Source organism: Salmo salar, chromosome 11 (assembly GCF_965601325.2).
Source record: "Salmo salar chromosome 11, fSalSal1, whole genome shotgun sequence".
Classification (NCBI taxonomy): domain Eukaryota; kingdom Metazoa; phylum Chordata; class Actinopteri; order Salmoniformes; family Salmonidae; genus Salmo; species Salmo salar.
The window spans coordinates 32,109,563-32,125,233 of NC_138301.1; the positions used below are offsets into that span (position 1 = coordinate 32,109,563).

At 42.7% G+C, this 15,671-nt stretch overlaps 1 protein-coding gene across 1 annotated transcript in view; it reads left to right on the top strand.

Annotated features, from left to right (window-relative positions):
* The window catches only part of LOC106594991 (FERM domain-containing protein 5), a 124,149-nt gene that overhangs the window by 13,845 nt on the left and 94,633 nt on the right, over positions 1 to 15,671 (top strand). The window lies entirely within an intron of this gene.

The window sequence follows — 15,671 nt, forward strand, 5'->3', positions numbered from 1 at the left end:
CGCCTCGTGTGTATCCTGCTCCCTGCACATTACATTAACCCGTTTAAATGTTATTGCTGAAAAGTAATTCTCAGCCTTTGTCGTACTGGGAATCAAGCAGGAGATTATGAAGTCTGTTTTGTCTCCTGGATTACAGAACCAATGCATGTCTGTCTGCGAAACTGGGAAACTGAGAAATGAATGTGGCCGAATGTTATGAATTTCTTCTAGATGTCTCTCTCTCTCTCTCTCTCTCTCTCTCTCTCTCTCTCTCTCTCTATCTCTCCCTCCTTCAGACATCTATCACTTCCATCTGTCCCTTCTCGTCTTCATTTGGCAGTGAGTAATAGCTAGGCAGCTCTTCATTGATTTGTCTGGACAGTTCAGATCATCTACCTAGACAGATGTAGGATCTTCATTTGAGCCAGTTTGCTATAGCTGTAAAATAATCCTACAGCAACAGGAAATGTGAATTATTATGTGGATTAGAATTAATGGAGATTTTTTTGTAGGTGTTGATACATTTTTCGTTAAGTCTGACATCGAATACACTACAAGTTAACATTTCCTGCTGTTTCTAAGTCAGTTATTTTGTCAGAATTTCCCATATTCCAAAGAGATGACTGCCTGAGTCATAGTTTTTTTGTATGAAGGAAGAGCAACCACTGACTATAAACCTACACCATTTGATCATGGCATTGAAGAGACAGATCAAACCAGACACAATTCCACAAGTGTTAATCCACCGTGTGTAGCAGTACACCTCTAGAGAATTCATCAGTACAGCCTCTCAAGATGGGTTTATAGCTGGAGGAGAAGACGCTTTAGTTGTGCAGGCTAGCTGCTTGTCTATGCATTGGGGAACCTAAACAAGTTTTCTGAATATGATAGAGGCACCATATTCCCTATATAGTGTATAACTTTTGACCAGAACCCTATGGTAGTGCACTATAAAGGGAATAGGGTGCCATTTGGGGCGCAGACCAGAGCCTGTGAGCGGAGTTGAGCGGTTGGAAATCCCCCTCATGGAGCGTCCAGGGCTCATCGTCCTTTCCAACAGCTCCGCTAAAAACCGCTCTGCACTCATAGGAAGAAAAACTGCCGCTCCAAATTCACTCCATTTATTAAAAAAAAATGTAACCTTTATTTAACTAGGCAAGTCAGATTAGAACAAATTCTTATTTTCAATGACGGCCTAAGAACAGTGGGTTAACTGCCTTGTTAAGGGGCAGAACAACAGATTTTGTACCTTGTCAGCTCGGGGATTTGATCTTGCTACCTTTCTGTTATTAGTCCAACGCTCTAACCACTAGGCTATGCTGCCGCCCCATTCTTAAAAAATCACAATTTAACCAAAACCAATCTATTTTTGTGACTATCTGGACCTACCAATTGGTTTTGAAGTATTGAAACCAAACCATATGGATTTAAATGAAAAGTATGAAAAGGTGAATGTAAGAAGCGCTCATATTTTCAAGTAGGCTACATGTCATATTAAGTAGCATATAAACACTCTAAATAGGTTCAGGAGCCAGAGCCAGACAGGGAGCCAGACAGGGAGCCAGACAGGGAGCCAGACAGGGAGCCAGACAGGGAGCCAGACAGGGAGCCAGAGAAGTAATGCAAATTAATTATGTAGGCTATATTATTTCTATTATTTTAAGGCTATAGCCTACAAAGAAATACATTGTCAAACATTTGCGAGTGCGACACAATAGACTGGTAGGGACATAAAGAACTCAGCATTTACATTTTGTGGTATTAAATCAGTATAGTCTGTAAATTGTGCATATAGGCTATGACTTACTTAGAATTATATACAAATTAAATGAAATATGACTAATTAGTGCCTTTTGAATTCATTTTTAGAATTCATTTTTCATTTTTCAGAAACACGAGTTTGGCCAGTCTGTGCCTTCAGGATCACACGATGGTGCCTGGAGAGCAGGCCAGCATCGGAGAATAAGCTCTCCACACTTGCAGAGCCACTGGAGATGCTAAACACCCTTTTGGCCACTGATGCCAGGCTGGGCAGAGATGCAGAGTTTTTTTAAAATTATTATTCTATAGGTAGGCCTAAAGGTTTTTAGGCAAAATAACCCAATCAAAACGGAAAGCTCCTTGAACAAGGGAATATGCCAGGCCTATTGGGCCAAATTAAATAATTCTATAGATAATAGAACAAAAATGAATGAAACGTTTAAGAGACCTGATTTTTGGTTTATAAATACTTTGCCACAATGACACACGTAGTTATCTATCCACCTCGTTGCTTTCTTTTAGCATGTGCAATGTAGTAAGTAAAGTACACCATCATGCTTTTCAGATTCCACAATGATTCTTTAGTTATGGACACTACTATGGACACTCTCTTGCTCTTGGTCCTCATCTTTGTAAGTCACCTTGATTTAGTTTCTTTATGAAAATATTTAGCGAACTCCATGACAGTAGCTAAATAAAGGGGCTATAGCAGCACACAAGTACACTACAAATGCATGCTGGGCCGGGCATGCCCTGAGGTCGAAGTGAGCTCTACTGGAGAAATATTGGAGCATTTGGGAATCTCGCTCCACGCTCCAGTCATATTGGGCACGCTCCGCTCCAGCTCCGCTCCTCGCGCCAGCTCCGCTCCTCGCTCCATCTCCGCTCCTCGCGCCAGCTCCGCTCCACTCACTACTCTGGCTCAGACATAGAGTATGCCATCCTTCCTTTCTTCTTTCATGATGAACTTGAAAGGAGTGACAATGCTTATTTAAGAGTGCTGCAGTTCTCCCTCTGTAGAGGACATCATCTTTGAAATTGGAGGGAGGGAGGGAGGGAGGGAGGGAGGGAGGGAGGGTGATTTTCTTCAGACAGATGATTGTGTGAAAAGCAGTGAACTTGAACATTGTTTTGTTGCAGTTTGCTGAGGACTTTTTGTTTAATTCATGGAATCCCATTAAGTCGTCTCTTCCTTTTGATAGTCAATCTGCATATTAATGTTTTCACTGAGGTGCTCATACTTGTTATGGTGCGTACGTGTGTGTGCAGCACAGTACCTGTATATATGTATATATGTGTGTGTGTGTGGTTATTTGTGTATCTGTGTGTGTGTGTCCAAGGGTGTTGCATGTGTTCAGCCACTCTGAATGATAATAAATGCCATTTAGCAAACACTTTTATCCAAAGTGACTTAGTCATGCATGCATACATTTTAAATATGGGTGGTCCCAGGAATCAAACCCACTACCCTGGCATTACAAGCATCATGCTCCACCAACTGAGCTACAAAGGAATGTGTCTTGTCCTGTAAAGGAAAGAGCGAGAGGATCAGTATGATTGCTGTGCTGCCCTATAGAGGTGCACACTCTGCACATTAGCTCTGCACATTACTGACAGCACTATTAACTCATCCTCTCAGTGGGCTTGGTGCTATAGGAAGTTGAACACAGCATAAGGAGGGAGAGAGAGAGGAAAAATACAGATTGGGGGATGGAGAGGGGACTATAATAGCAAGAGAGGGGGGGTAGAATGAGACAGAGGGAAAGATGAAATTTTACACCAAGACGGCCTGTACATGTTAGCTGTACTGACTATGCCAATGTTGACTGGCACTGGCCCCTTCCTCTTGGCATCCCTGTATAGGATGCATGTCTGTGTCCTGCAGTCACTGTGGATGGCTGGCAGGTTAGTCTGGTGTGAATCCCAAATAACACTCTATTCCCTATGGGCCCAGGTTAAGACATAGGGAATAGAGAAGTATTTGGGATGCAGCCCAGGACTCTGGAGGATACCCAACAACCCAATATCCCACCGGCCTCTCCTCTGACTGTCCTCTCCATAGCCTATAAGGGCTTAGGGCCTAAGCCACTGGTGGAGGAGGTGAAAAACACACAGGCTGCATGTAGACTAAGGCATGGGGGATAGTGCGGCGTGATAGAGGCCAGGGGTACTTAAGTACTATTTGAGAAGGTCCGGTCACACACATTTCCTAGGTGGCAAAGGTCCAGATGGATAATATCATTTATCAGCATAGTAACAAACCCCCACCTCACAACCCATGTGACCTCAAACTGTTCACACCCCTCTTGTTGGCGGATAGACAATTTGGAGTTTTAAAGCTAATTTCCTCCAATTCTATGCATTCTTCAATGTCTTGTGTGTTTACGGTACCAAGGGTCGAAGTCTGACCGAGTAAAAAATAAGTATAATTATTATAATTTTTTGGGGGGGCCTACGGTCCATATTGACCCCGTTCTGGTTCCGGATTCGGTCCGCGAACCACCAGTTGAGTATGTAGGATATAGGCTAATGTACTGAGGGTGTTTCCACACAATCACGCTAATTACATGTGTTACTGTGCCTCTGCTATTGATGATGGGAGATAGTGTTACTATAAGCACAGATGTGTGATCTAGTTATGTTAATGTTATGGGAAATAAGGGAACCACATTCTCCTTTTCCTCACCAATTAATGTTGTGTGCGTAAGCGCGTATCTGTGTGTGTGTTTGTGTTGTTATTGTTGTTGTCCTCTCTTGTCTGTAGTCTCTTGGGGATCTTGTGCCTGCCTGGCTGGCTGCCTGGCTGACTGCCTGGCTGCACTGTAATGGGGACTAAGGCTGTGCTGAGATTCAGACACTCTGCTAGAGCCAACATCTGCTCAGCAGCCAATAGCATAGTCTCCCTGCCTGACAAATACCCTCAGCAATATATAGTGTTCAATTAGTATTTGGTAGCATTGCCTTTCAATTGTTTAACTTGGGTCAAATGTTTTGGGTAGCCTTCCACAAGCTTCCCACAATAAGTTTGGTGAATTTTGGCCCATTCCTCCTGACAGAGCTGGTGTAATTGATTCAGGTTTGTAGGCCTCCTTGCTCGCACACGCTTTTTTCAGTTCTGCCCACAAATTTACTATAGGATTGAGGTCAGGGCTTTGTGATGGCCACTCCAATATCTTGGCTTTGTTGTCCTTAAAGCCATTTTGCCACAACTTTGGAAGTATGCTTGGGGTCATTGTCCATTTGGAAGACCCATTTGCGACCAAGCTTTAACTTCCTGACTGATGTCTTGAGATGTTGCTTCAATATATCCACATCATTTTCCTTCCCTCATGATTCCATCTATTTTGTGAAGTGCACCAGTCCCTCCTGCAGCAAAGCACCCCCACAACATGATGCTGCCACCCTCGTGCTTCACGGTTGGGATGGTGTTCTTCGTCTTGCAAGCCTCCCCCTTTTTCCTCCAAACATAACAATGGTCATTATTGTCAAACAGTTCTATTTTTGTTTCATCAGACCAGAGGACATTTCTCCAAAAAGTATGATCTTTGTCCCCATGTGCAGTTGCAAACCGTAGTCTGTCTTTTTTATGGTGGTTTTGGAGCAGCGGCTTCTTCCTTGCTGAGCGGCCTTTCAGGTTATGTCGATACAGGACTCGTTTTACTGTGGATATAGATACTTTTGTACCTGTTTCCTCCAGCATCTTCACAAGGTCCTTTGCTGTTGTTCTGGGATTGACTTGCACTTTTCGCACCAAAGTACGTTCATCTCTAGGAGACAGAAGGCATCTCCTTCCTGAGTGGTATGACGGCTGCGTGGTCCCATGGTGTTTATCCTTGTGTACTATTGTTTGTACAGATGAATGTGGTACCTTCAGGCATTTGGAAATTGCTCCCGAGGATGGACCAGACTTGTGGAGGTCTTCAATTTATTTTCTGAGGTCTTGGCTGATTTTTCTTTATTTTCCCATGATGTCAAGCAAAGAGGCACTGAGTTTGAAGGTAGGCCTTGAAATACATCCACAGGTACACCTCCAATTGACTCAAATGATCAATTAGCCTATCAGAAGCTTCTAAAGCCATGATACCGTTTTCAGGAATTTTCCAAGCTGTTTAAAGGTGCAATCAACTTAGTGTATGTTAACTTCTGACCCACTGGAATTGTGATACAGTGAATTATTGGTGAAATAATCTGTCTGTAAACAATTGTTGGAAAAATTACTTGTGTCATGCACAAAGTAGATGTCCTAACAGACTTGCCAAAACTATAGTTTGTTAACAACAAATTTGTGGAGTGTTTGAAAAACGAGTTTTAATGACTCCAACCTAAGTGTATGTAAACTTCCGACTTCAACTGTATATATATATGTGCTTGTTGTTTATTAACTCATATTCAGCAATTATTCTCTCTCATAAATGTCCTCCCAGAATGTTGATGTTTGGTTACTACTAGTTTGACTTTTGTTACAAAGCCTACTACTGTTATATTCCCCTCAAGGAATAACTGAATGTTGTGAAATCTTGACGTAAATGCTATGTGTATATAATATCACAGAGATAGAGGCTGTTCTTTAAAACGGACCGGCTTCATGTCCTTTTAGATCTGGCCTAGAGGATGTATCTCCAAACTCTCCCCCATCTTCAAGCTACACCAGCGTTGCCAACTGAGGTCTCTAAAGAAAGTATAGGCTGAAAGCGACACTTCGGATTTTGGCAAAGAAGTCCTTTATCTACTTCTCCAGAGTCAGATGAACTCGTGCATACCATTTTTATCTCTATGTGCAGTTTGAAGTATGTTGCTAAGTAGCGTTTGCACAATTACTGGGCGTCTATGGCATGCTAGCTGTTACCATAGACATCCAGCCATTGTGCTAACCCTAGTAAGCTTTGGCTTGCGAATCTACCTCTAACTAACTTCATACTGGACGCAGAGACATACAAATAGAATCTACAAGTTCATCTGACTCTGGGGAAGTAGATAAAGGGCATTGCCAAAATCCTGAAGTATCCTTTTAAAGCATTGTTACAAGCCACTCTCAATCATTTTGGCCGTCTCCCTTTCCAGTTCTCTGCTGCCAATGACTGGAATGAACTACAAAAATCTCTGAAACTGGAAACACTTATCTCCCTCACTAGCTTTAAGCACCAGCTGTCAGATCAGCTCACAGATCACTGCACCTGTACATAGCCCATCTATAATTTAGCCCAAACAACTACCTCTTCCCCTACTGTATTTATTTATTTTATTTAGCTCCTTTGCACCCCATTAACTCTATTTCTACTTTGCACTTTCTTCTACTACAAATCTACCATTCCAGTGTTTTACTTGCTATATTGTATTTACTTTGCCACCATGGACTTTTTTTTGCCTTTACCTCCCTTATCTCAACTCATTTGCTCACATTGTACATAGACTTATTTTTCTACTGTATTATTGACTGTATATTTGTTTTACTCCATGTGTAACTCTGTGTTGTTGTATGTTGTCAAACTGCTTTGCTTTATCTTGGCCAGGTCGCAATTGTAAATGAGAACTTGTTCTCAACTTGCCTACCTGGTTAAATAAAGGTGATATAAATAAATAAATAAAAACATTTAGTTTCCACACTGTTGTTGTTATATAAAATAATGAGTGATAGAGTTCAGTCAAAACGGCTCATCTGGTCTGCAGCCTCATGCTGTATTTTGACATCCTTCTTTTAAATTGTGTTTCTACCTTGTCAGCTGGAGCACCTCCTGCTAGCTCAATCTAGACTGAAGTGAATAGAGAGTGCCATACGACAGCAAAGGCACAATAACCACCTGGGAGTTTCCTGAGAAGAAGCTAGAACTCTGCTCTTCAATCTGTTCAGCTCGCTATGGAGAGAGACAGAGAGAGAGAGAGAGAGAGAGAGGCTCGCTGTTGAAAGGGGGATAGAGATTGCAAGCGAGAAAGTGCTAAATAGAAGCTAAAACGCTGCTCTTCCACTGTTCAGCTCTCTGTGGGGATTTAACAGAGCTCTGCTGGGAATAGTTGAAAGTCAGTTTGCCATCTGGATTGAAATAAATTGCATACTGAATCAATGTTTTTACACAGCGCTGTAGCTAGGGAGAATGTGTTGAACTGCTTGAGTGCTTTTGTTGAATCATGGACACTAGTATTTGACCCAGGTGGGTGGAAAGCATGAGTTTGAATTGAAGAACAGCACTTCAGCCATAGAAAGTTTTAATGTTTCGTTTTGGGTAGTCTTAATGTTACAAATTCTATGTCTTTGGCTTTTATGCCTCAACAATAAGTGACAAATGTATGTGATCATCACATTACTACACTCAATACACATCACAAAGTACTATAGATATACTGTGCATTCGTTCTTGACTCCAAAACTGCTCTATTCTCCCACAAATGGGATTCATTAGTAAGCCAGCAATGTGTGTTCTGACATTTAACACATAAAGGTATTTGTATTTGTCTTTCGGCTGGCCATTTTGCACCCTACCGGTACTCTCCGTACATTTTCTTCTGTTGTCTTGGTATTCCGCTCAGGCCTCGCGTTTTGTTCGGCTGCCTGGTTCAGTTCTATTTTTACCTTTTCTATATATCTCAGCCAGTGTGTGTATAGCATATTAAACCTCTCCTCTGCCTCTCTCTCTCTCTCTCTCTCTCTCTCTGTCTCTTTCCTCTCTCCTCTCCTCTCACCAGCCATAACTTCCCCCATCATCAGATCACTTCCATACACACATCACGACACACTTCAGTCAAGTGCTAAGCAAAGTTCCCATTCCTCTTCCTGCTTAATCTCTTGTGGAGAGACTACATAAACAGAGAGAGAGAGAGAGGGAGATCCTTTTTTGTAATCCTAAAGTGTCTAGTTGAGAGGGAGTTTACCAACACAGAACTGCTCAGACTCTCTGTTGTCTCGTGGGCTGTATTTGAGATGAAAGAGACAGTGTTAGTCTGCCTTCGCTTGTGGGAGCTCTCCTCTCCTTTCCTCATCTCTTTTCTACACCTCCTCTCTCTCCTCTATCTCTCTCTTCTCTCTTCTCTCAGCTCAGAGACAGGTGGATGGACAGCATCTGAATTACTCAGTCAGAGAGAAAGTTATCTGGGCTATATTCATCCATATTGGTGTTTTTTTCAGTTTTATGTATATATGTACAATATATGGATTAAGCTATAGTAGTTTTAACAAAATTGTGTTTTCTTTGAAGAGCTGTCCCCAAACTTTAGAAACACACTTTGTACCTCATGGATTAATGTCAGTGGAAGATTCACACAAAGGTTTGAGATACTTGTACTTTATCAAATCAAATCACATTTTATTTGTCATATGCGCCGGATACAACCTGACAGTGAAATGCTGACTTACAAGCCCTTAACCAACAATGCAGTTCAAGAAATAGAGTTAAGAAAATATTTACTAAATAAACTAAAGTAAAAATTAAAATAAAAAAACGAGTCAATGTGCGGGGGTACAGTTTAGTCGAGGTATTTATAAAGTGACTGTGCATAGATAATAAACAGTGAGTAGCAGCAGTGTAAAAACAAAGGGGTGGTCAATGTAAATAGTCCGGGTGGCCATTTGATTATGGCTTGGGGGTAGAAGCTGTTAAGGAGCCTTTTGACTTTACCGTCAGGTTCGGCCCTAAGTTTGAGGAAGTAAAACAGGTGAAGTTGTGTTTAGTTCATGGCAGAGCAGAACTTTGCACGCTAACCGAATGAGCACAACTTCTAATGAAGAACATTTATTGGTCGCTCCTGTTAGAAAAGCAAACCTGTGTTGTTTAACTATGATTAAGGCAGGACATCATATCTTATTCATATAGTTTGGGTGTCATTGTAATGTTGACCTCTGCTAGCAAACATATTGCATACCACTGTTACTTAGTTTAGGGATGCCAGTGGTAAGGGAAGTTTAGGAATTATTTGTTTAAAGGAATTGACACATTTTGATGGAATATTTAAATTAAACAGTATAAACTTCTTGAAGTTTCATGATTTCTTTGTGTGTGTGTGTGCATGCATGTATGTGTGTGTGTGTGTGTGTGTGTGTGTGTGTGTGTGTGTGTGTGTGTGTGTGTGTGTGTGTGTGTGTGTGTGTGCACGCACGCATGTATGTATGTGCGTGTTTATGTGTGCCCACTGCCCATTTCCAGTGGCACGTTTCCGCATCACTCCTTCCTGTCTCGTCCTCATGCAGACAGACGGACAGACAGACAGCGACACAGCACAGCTCTCCTGTCTTTATCCCAGTAGCTGCTTGCCAGGGAATACATTCCAGACACGTTTTCCAAAGCAAACTGAAAAACAATGTAGATTGTGAGTCATCATCCACATTCAGATACTCCTGCAAGTAATTTACAATTACAACCGATACTGATAACCAATATTTCAAATGTTTGCGGCCAGTTAAATAGTTAACACACACACACATATGGACACAGCGGTCTAAGGCACAGCATCTCAGTGCAAAAAGGCATAACTACAGTCCCTGGTTCGAATCCAGGCTCTATCACATCCGGCCGTGATTGGGAGTCCCATAGGGCGGCGCACAATTGTCCCAGCGTCGTCCAGGTTTTGTAAATAAGAATTTGTTCTTAACTGTCTTGCCTAGTTAAATAAAGGTTACACACACACACATTACATACTTTTATTTTGAAGGCAAACTGCAAATTCCACTATTGCGCCTAATCCTTACTGTGGCTAACCCGATCCGGTCGAGCCTCACTAGCCAGATGAAGCTAGCTGGCGGCTTATAACGTTAGCTTTGGGCAACAGGGTTAAGTAGCTGGCTAGCTATTTATTTTCATGAACTGAAGTTCAATTTCAGTAGGCGAACAACAAGTGGCAACCTAGCTAATACTTACTCACAAGGATTCCTAAATCATTGCCAAGAATAATGAAAATGAATGCAGTTTCTCCTGGTCATTGTTTTCAGGCTGGTTGTATTGGAATTTGCGGTCGAACAAATTATGCTTTATTACCAACGCGGTATTGTAAACACATCGTTTGTGGCCGGTGTTTGCTTGTTTGCAGACCTTTTTGTAAAGCTTTGACAGTGCTATCTTTTTTGACACGCAAAGACCCAAACGGCGTTCCATAGTATGTATGTCATGAAGCTAATAGCAGTGACGCTATTACTGTGTAACTCCGGTCGGGCAACATCTGAAAAATAGCTCACTTGGTAGTGTGTACCGGTGCTCGACCAGTCAGCAAAAGCCAACATCACCCACGACAGAGAACAGTTGATTGTCAAAGGCAATGAATCTTGGCTTTAATGTATTTCGCTTTTGAATTGTCTCACTGAAATTTTCTTACTCTTTCAAATGACTGCTCGACATGTTGATCCACACAGCAGACATTGTGGTCTAGGTTAGGAATGCTGTGTTGCACGTGTAGCGCAACATTTCTACGTGGCGTCATTACGTCATGTACCTACATTATATAGGTATGCACGGTAGCTTTGACATCGGTTTTTAACATCGCCGTTAAACTAGACATCGGGCCGATACCGATGTTGGCATTTTTAGCTAATATGGGCCGATTCCAATATGTTCACCGATAAATCGTGCATCCCTAATTTTAACCAATATGTTTATTAAAGATTAACCTCCTTCATCGGTTGTTATTTTGTGTTTCATGTTAGTGGAGCTGCCTCTCTCCTACCGTTTTGTATTCAATATAAACAGACAGGATCTAATTGGCCCTCTCAGGTCTGTTTGCAGGGCATGTGAGGGCACCACTTAATTTTCCTGCATTCAAACAGTCCCATTCAGTGGCTATCTGGTTATGAGTTGCAGTGCATCACTCATGTTTCTATGGTTCTCTCTCTCTCTCTCTCTCTCTCTCTCTCTCTCTCTCTCTCTCATCTGCTCTATCAAAAGATTCAAAAGGTACTTTACCTCAATTAGGGACAAATACCAGCTCAGGGAGCACACAATGGGTTGTCTGCTCATCTCTCACCGATCTGGCTTCTGTGAGGAAGGAAATGTCACAGATGTACATTAAAATGTTGTTCTGCATAGCTGGCCTCATAAAAGACGGGAGGAATGGTGGCGGGTGGAGAGGATGCTCATTTGAATTGCAGAGAGAAGGCTTGTTCTCTCAGCGAAGGGACTTTTATTTAAGCAGACGTTTGATTGGAAGATCTATTCACTCGTCAGGGACGTGGACTAATCCCCAGTAGTAACACTATTTGTTTATTTATTCATGTTAGTAATGCTGTTTAGGGGAACACAACGATAACAAGGTAATTCGGATTCTCTGTAGCTGGCTGTGGCTAACAGCAAAACCTGTAAATATGGACTGTGGAAATAGCTAATGTAGTCGAGTGCACAGCAGTGTGTCCCAAAGCAGTGTCTCAGTGTGTCCCATGGTGGTGTTTGCAGCAATATCAGTTAGACTCCAAATATCCATTGAAGAGCTAATTTGACTGAGGTGATAATCAGTAATTGTATAAATATCATGATCCAGGCAATGTCAGCTTTCATATAGGCGGTGGTCCCACTCCCAGCCAGGCTTAGAGCTTATAGTACTGTAGGGGGGCTGAGGACATTGGAGTTTTGCCAATGCCAGGGGTACTCAACTCCTACCCTTCAAGGTCTGTAGCCTGCTGGTTTTATGTTCTACCTGATCATTAAATGCATACACCTCGTGTCCCAGGTCTAAATCAGTCCCTGATTAGAGGAGAACAATGAAAAGATGCAGTGGAACTGACTTGGAGGTCCAGAGTTGAGTTTGAGGGTGCTATGCAGTTCATTCAGTATCAGGTTTCACATTGAACAGGTTGATTACTAGTTGACTAATTTTCATCCACAGAATGTCAGATTGTTTATTGTTTTATGACACATACAGGGAACTTTCATTGAACACATGAGCTCATAATAATTTCTTACTTCATAACGATCTGGCCTTAATGGCCATACTCTTATAATCTCCACCTGGCACAGTCAGAAGAAGACTGGCCACGCCTCAGAGCCTGCTTCCTCTCTAGGTTCAGCTCTTCTAGGGAGTTTATCCCTAGCCACTGTGCTTCTACATCTGCATCTCTTGCTCTTTGGGGTCTTTGGGGATTGCGTCGAGCCAAAGTGTTCCGAATGAACAGCTCTCTTTCTCATCTTTTTTTATGAATATGTTTTTCTTTGTTTATTTCTACCTTTTGTTTTTCAAGTGGAATGTATGTGTGGGAATCCTGAATGATGATCATACTCTTGTTTGAATAACCTGTGTAGTTGCTAATACTACTGACAGTATTGACATGTTTGAATGACATAACGAGCAGGACACCCTGCGTCGGTAAATAGGTGCCTCCCATTGTTTTCCTACTCAAGGCTTGGATGAAGGCGATTTATGCCGAAACGTAAGCCTATTGTTTGTTTGTCCCGTCAATAAATCTATCAGATTTACACAGCAACAGAGTGCTGCTTTTTCTTTTTTCTCCCGGATAGTCACCAGTTCAGGTACCCTGGGGTAAGAAATGTTTTTTTAGGACTGGCCACCCCTCAGAGCCTGGTTCCACTCTAGGTTTCTACCTAGGTTCCTGCCTTTCTAGGGAGTTTTTCCTAGCCACTGTGCTTCATTCATACATCTGCATTCCTTGCTCTCTGGGGTTCTACGATGGGTTGCTGTGTAAGCACTTTGTGACAACTGCTGATGTAAAAAGCCTTTGTAAATAAATGTGATTGATTAATTGATAAAACTGAGTAGACTCACTGTATTAGGCCTTGGTACAGTATCTTTTGTTTGAGGGAATGTTTATCATTTAGTAATAGTTGTGCCTCGCAGGATGATGCCAGGCTGTTTTGATGTAAACAGTCAGACCAGCTCCCTCAGCAGCCTAACACACACACGCACACGCACCCGCACACACGCACACGCACACGCACACACGCACACACACAATGATGCCAGCCTAGCCTGTGACGATGACTTTCTCCCGTCCTTGGATTTGCTGTGACGCTGGGGTAGGCTATGACACCAATGCCGGTCTCCATAGCAACAGGCTTATTACATCACCGCCCGCCATCCAGCTGCTCTCTTCAGACTGGTGTTGTAGCCCAGACACACACACACACACACACCACCCACTGCATGCTAAACTCTTAAATCAAATGGGCCAAAAAGGGCATTTTAACAACAACACAAATGTCAGCCTACATAGGCCATGACACTACCTGAAACCTGTCTACTTGCTTACACATGTGTACACATTATACTGCCACACAACAACATCTACAATACTTGCATGCTGTTCACAAGTTGCTCAAAAATACTCTCAAAGTTGTAATTTCCTCTGCCTGGTCTCAGGCAGTTAAGCACCCTCTATATATGGCGGTGTCTTTACTCCAGTTTGACTGTAGCCTGCGGGAAGGTTAGCTCCTACATGATCTGTGTCATTAATGGGGTTAATGTTCTGTCTTAGCCTGATTTCCACAGCTGCCTCCCTGCAGATTGCCAAGATGGATGTTTGGGTGAGAGGTTCTGTTTGGAAATGGAGGATAAATTCTCCGTTGGTAGACAGACAGAAATACTTGTAGCCAGGTACCTGAGATTTGAGGATGCATACAGGACACAGGAAACGGCTTGCCGAAGGTTGCCCAGAAGATTGTCAAATGTCAAACCCTCTCTTTTCTTCCTTACTCAAACTGTACAGTACCTCCCATTGGCCAGCTTGTACTTCCTGTCCCCAGTGGAGGTCAAAGTGACCTTGCTGTCTAGTCTCTCACATTAGCCTACCTGGGGACGGGGTTAGTTGCTGCCTGACTGGACTGTCTCCTCTCCTCACCACGTCACCTCTATCCTCACCACGTCTCTGAGACCTTGGTCATTAATCATTAATGTGCACAGAGACAGAGTGTCCTGTTTTGCCCTGTTCTGTTCTGTGTGCTTCAGGGCCACTCCGGAAGGAGACGAGGGGCCAGGTGAGCTGTCATACGGTGTGTCTCATTCCCACTTCTACTGTTACCCTAACTGTCTAAGTAGGGAAGGATGTGTGGCGTGTATGCATATGTGTGTGTGTGTGAAGGTGATGCGCTGATGGGGGCCATCTCTCTAACTCCCACCCCCTTACCTTACATAACTCCAGGTTCTGATGTTTTAGCAGAAAGTTCTAAAATAGGAGCTGTGGTGTCAGCACGCAGGGCTGCAGTGGTGCATTATGGTGTGTGTGGGGGGGATTAAACATGTATAAATTGTCTGAAGGAGGATGATAATGCAGCACAATGAGAGGTAAGGGAGAGGTGCTGGCTGCTGTCTCATCCTCATCTCATACATGGCCCTGCACTGGCAGCTCTTGCTCCTAGGGTGCACTGTGGATGGGCTGACTACAGTGAAGCACACCACTTGAATGCTGAGATGGGAGGGAGGGAGGGAGGGAGGGAGGGAGGGAGGGAGGGAGGGAGGGAGGGAGACGCAGGTTATCGTAACCCAATCTTTCCAATATTGTTTTAAATCCAATTTATTTCAAATCGTTCTACTTGTCCCAAATAGTAAAGCAATTTATTAACCCAAATACTAATGTTATTTTATAACAATTACCGTTACAGGGAGCTGATTGCTCCCATAAATACTGTACCTTTCAGTACAAACAGCAGAGAGAGATTAATGAGAGATCATAGACATCTCACAGATGTGTCAGAGATATCAGCAATATCACTAATACGGTTGTCAGTCATCCTGCAATAGTGTCAATCACCAGCAGTCATTTATCTTGATAAATCAAGTCGCCCTCTATCTGCCAGTCCAGAGCAGACATGACTGCTTCATTCTGAACTGAGAGAGACACCTCTATGTCAAACCAGTAGAATCTTCATCCTGGTATGAGTGCCTCAGCTGGTAAACATGGTATTAGCAACACCAATATCGTGGGTTCAATTCCCACAGGGATCACACAAAAATGTATGTACACTCAATGTATGGTGTAAGTCACTGATGAATAAAAGCATCTGCTTAGTGGT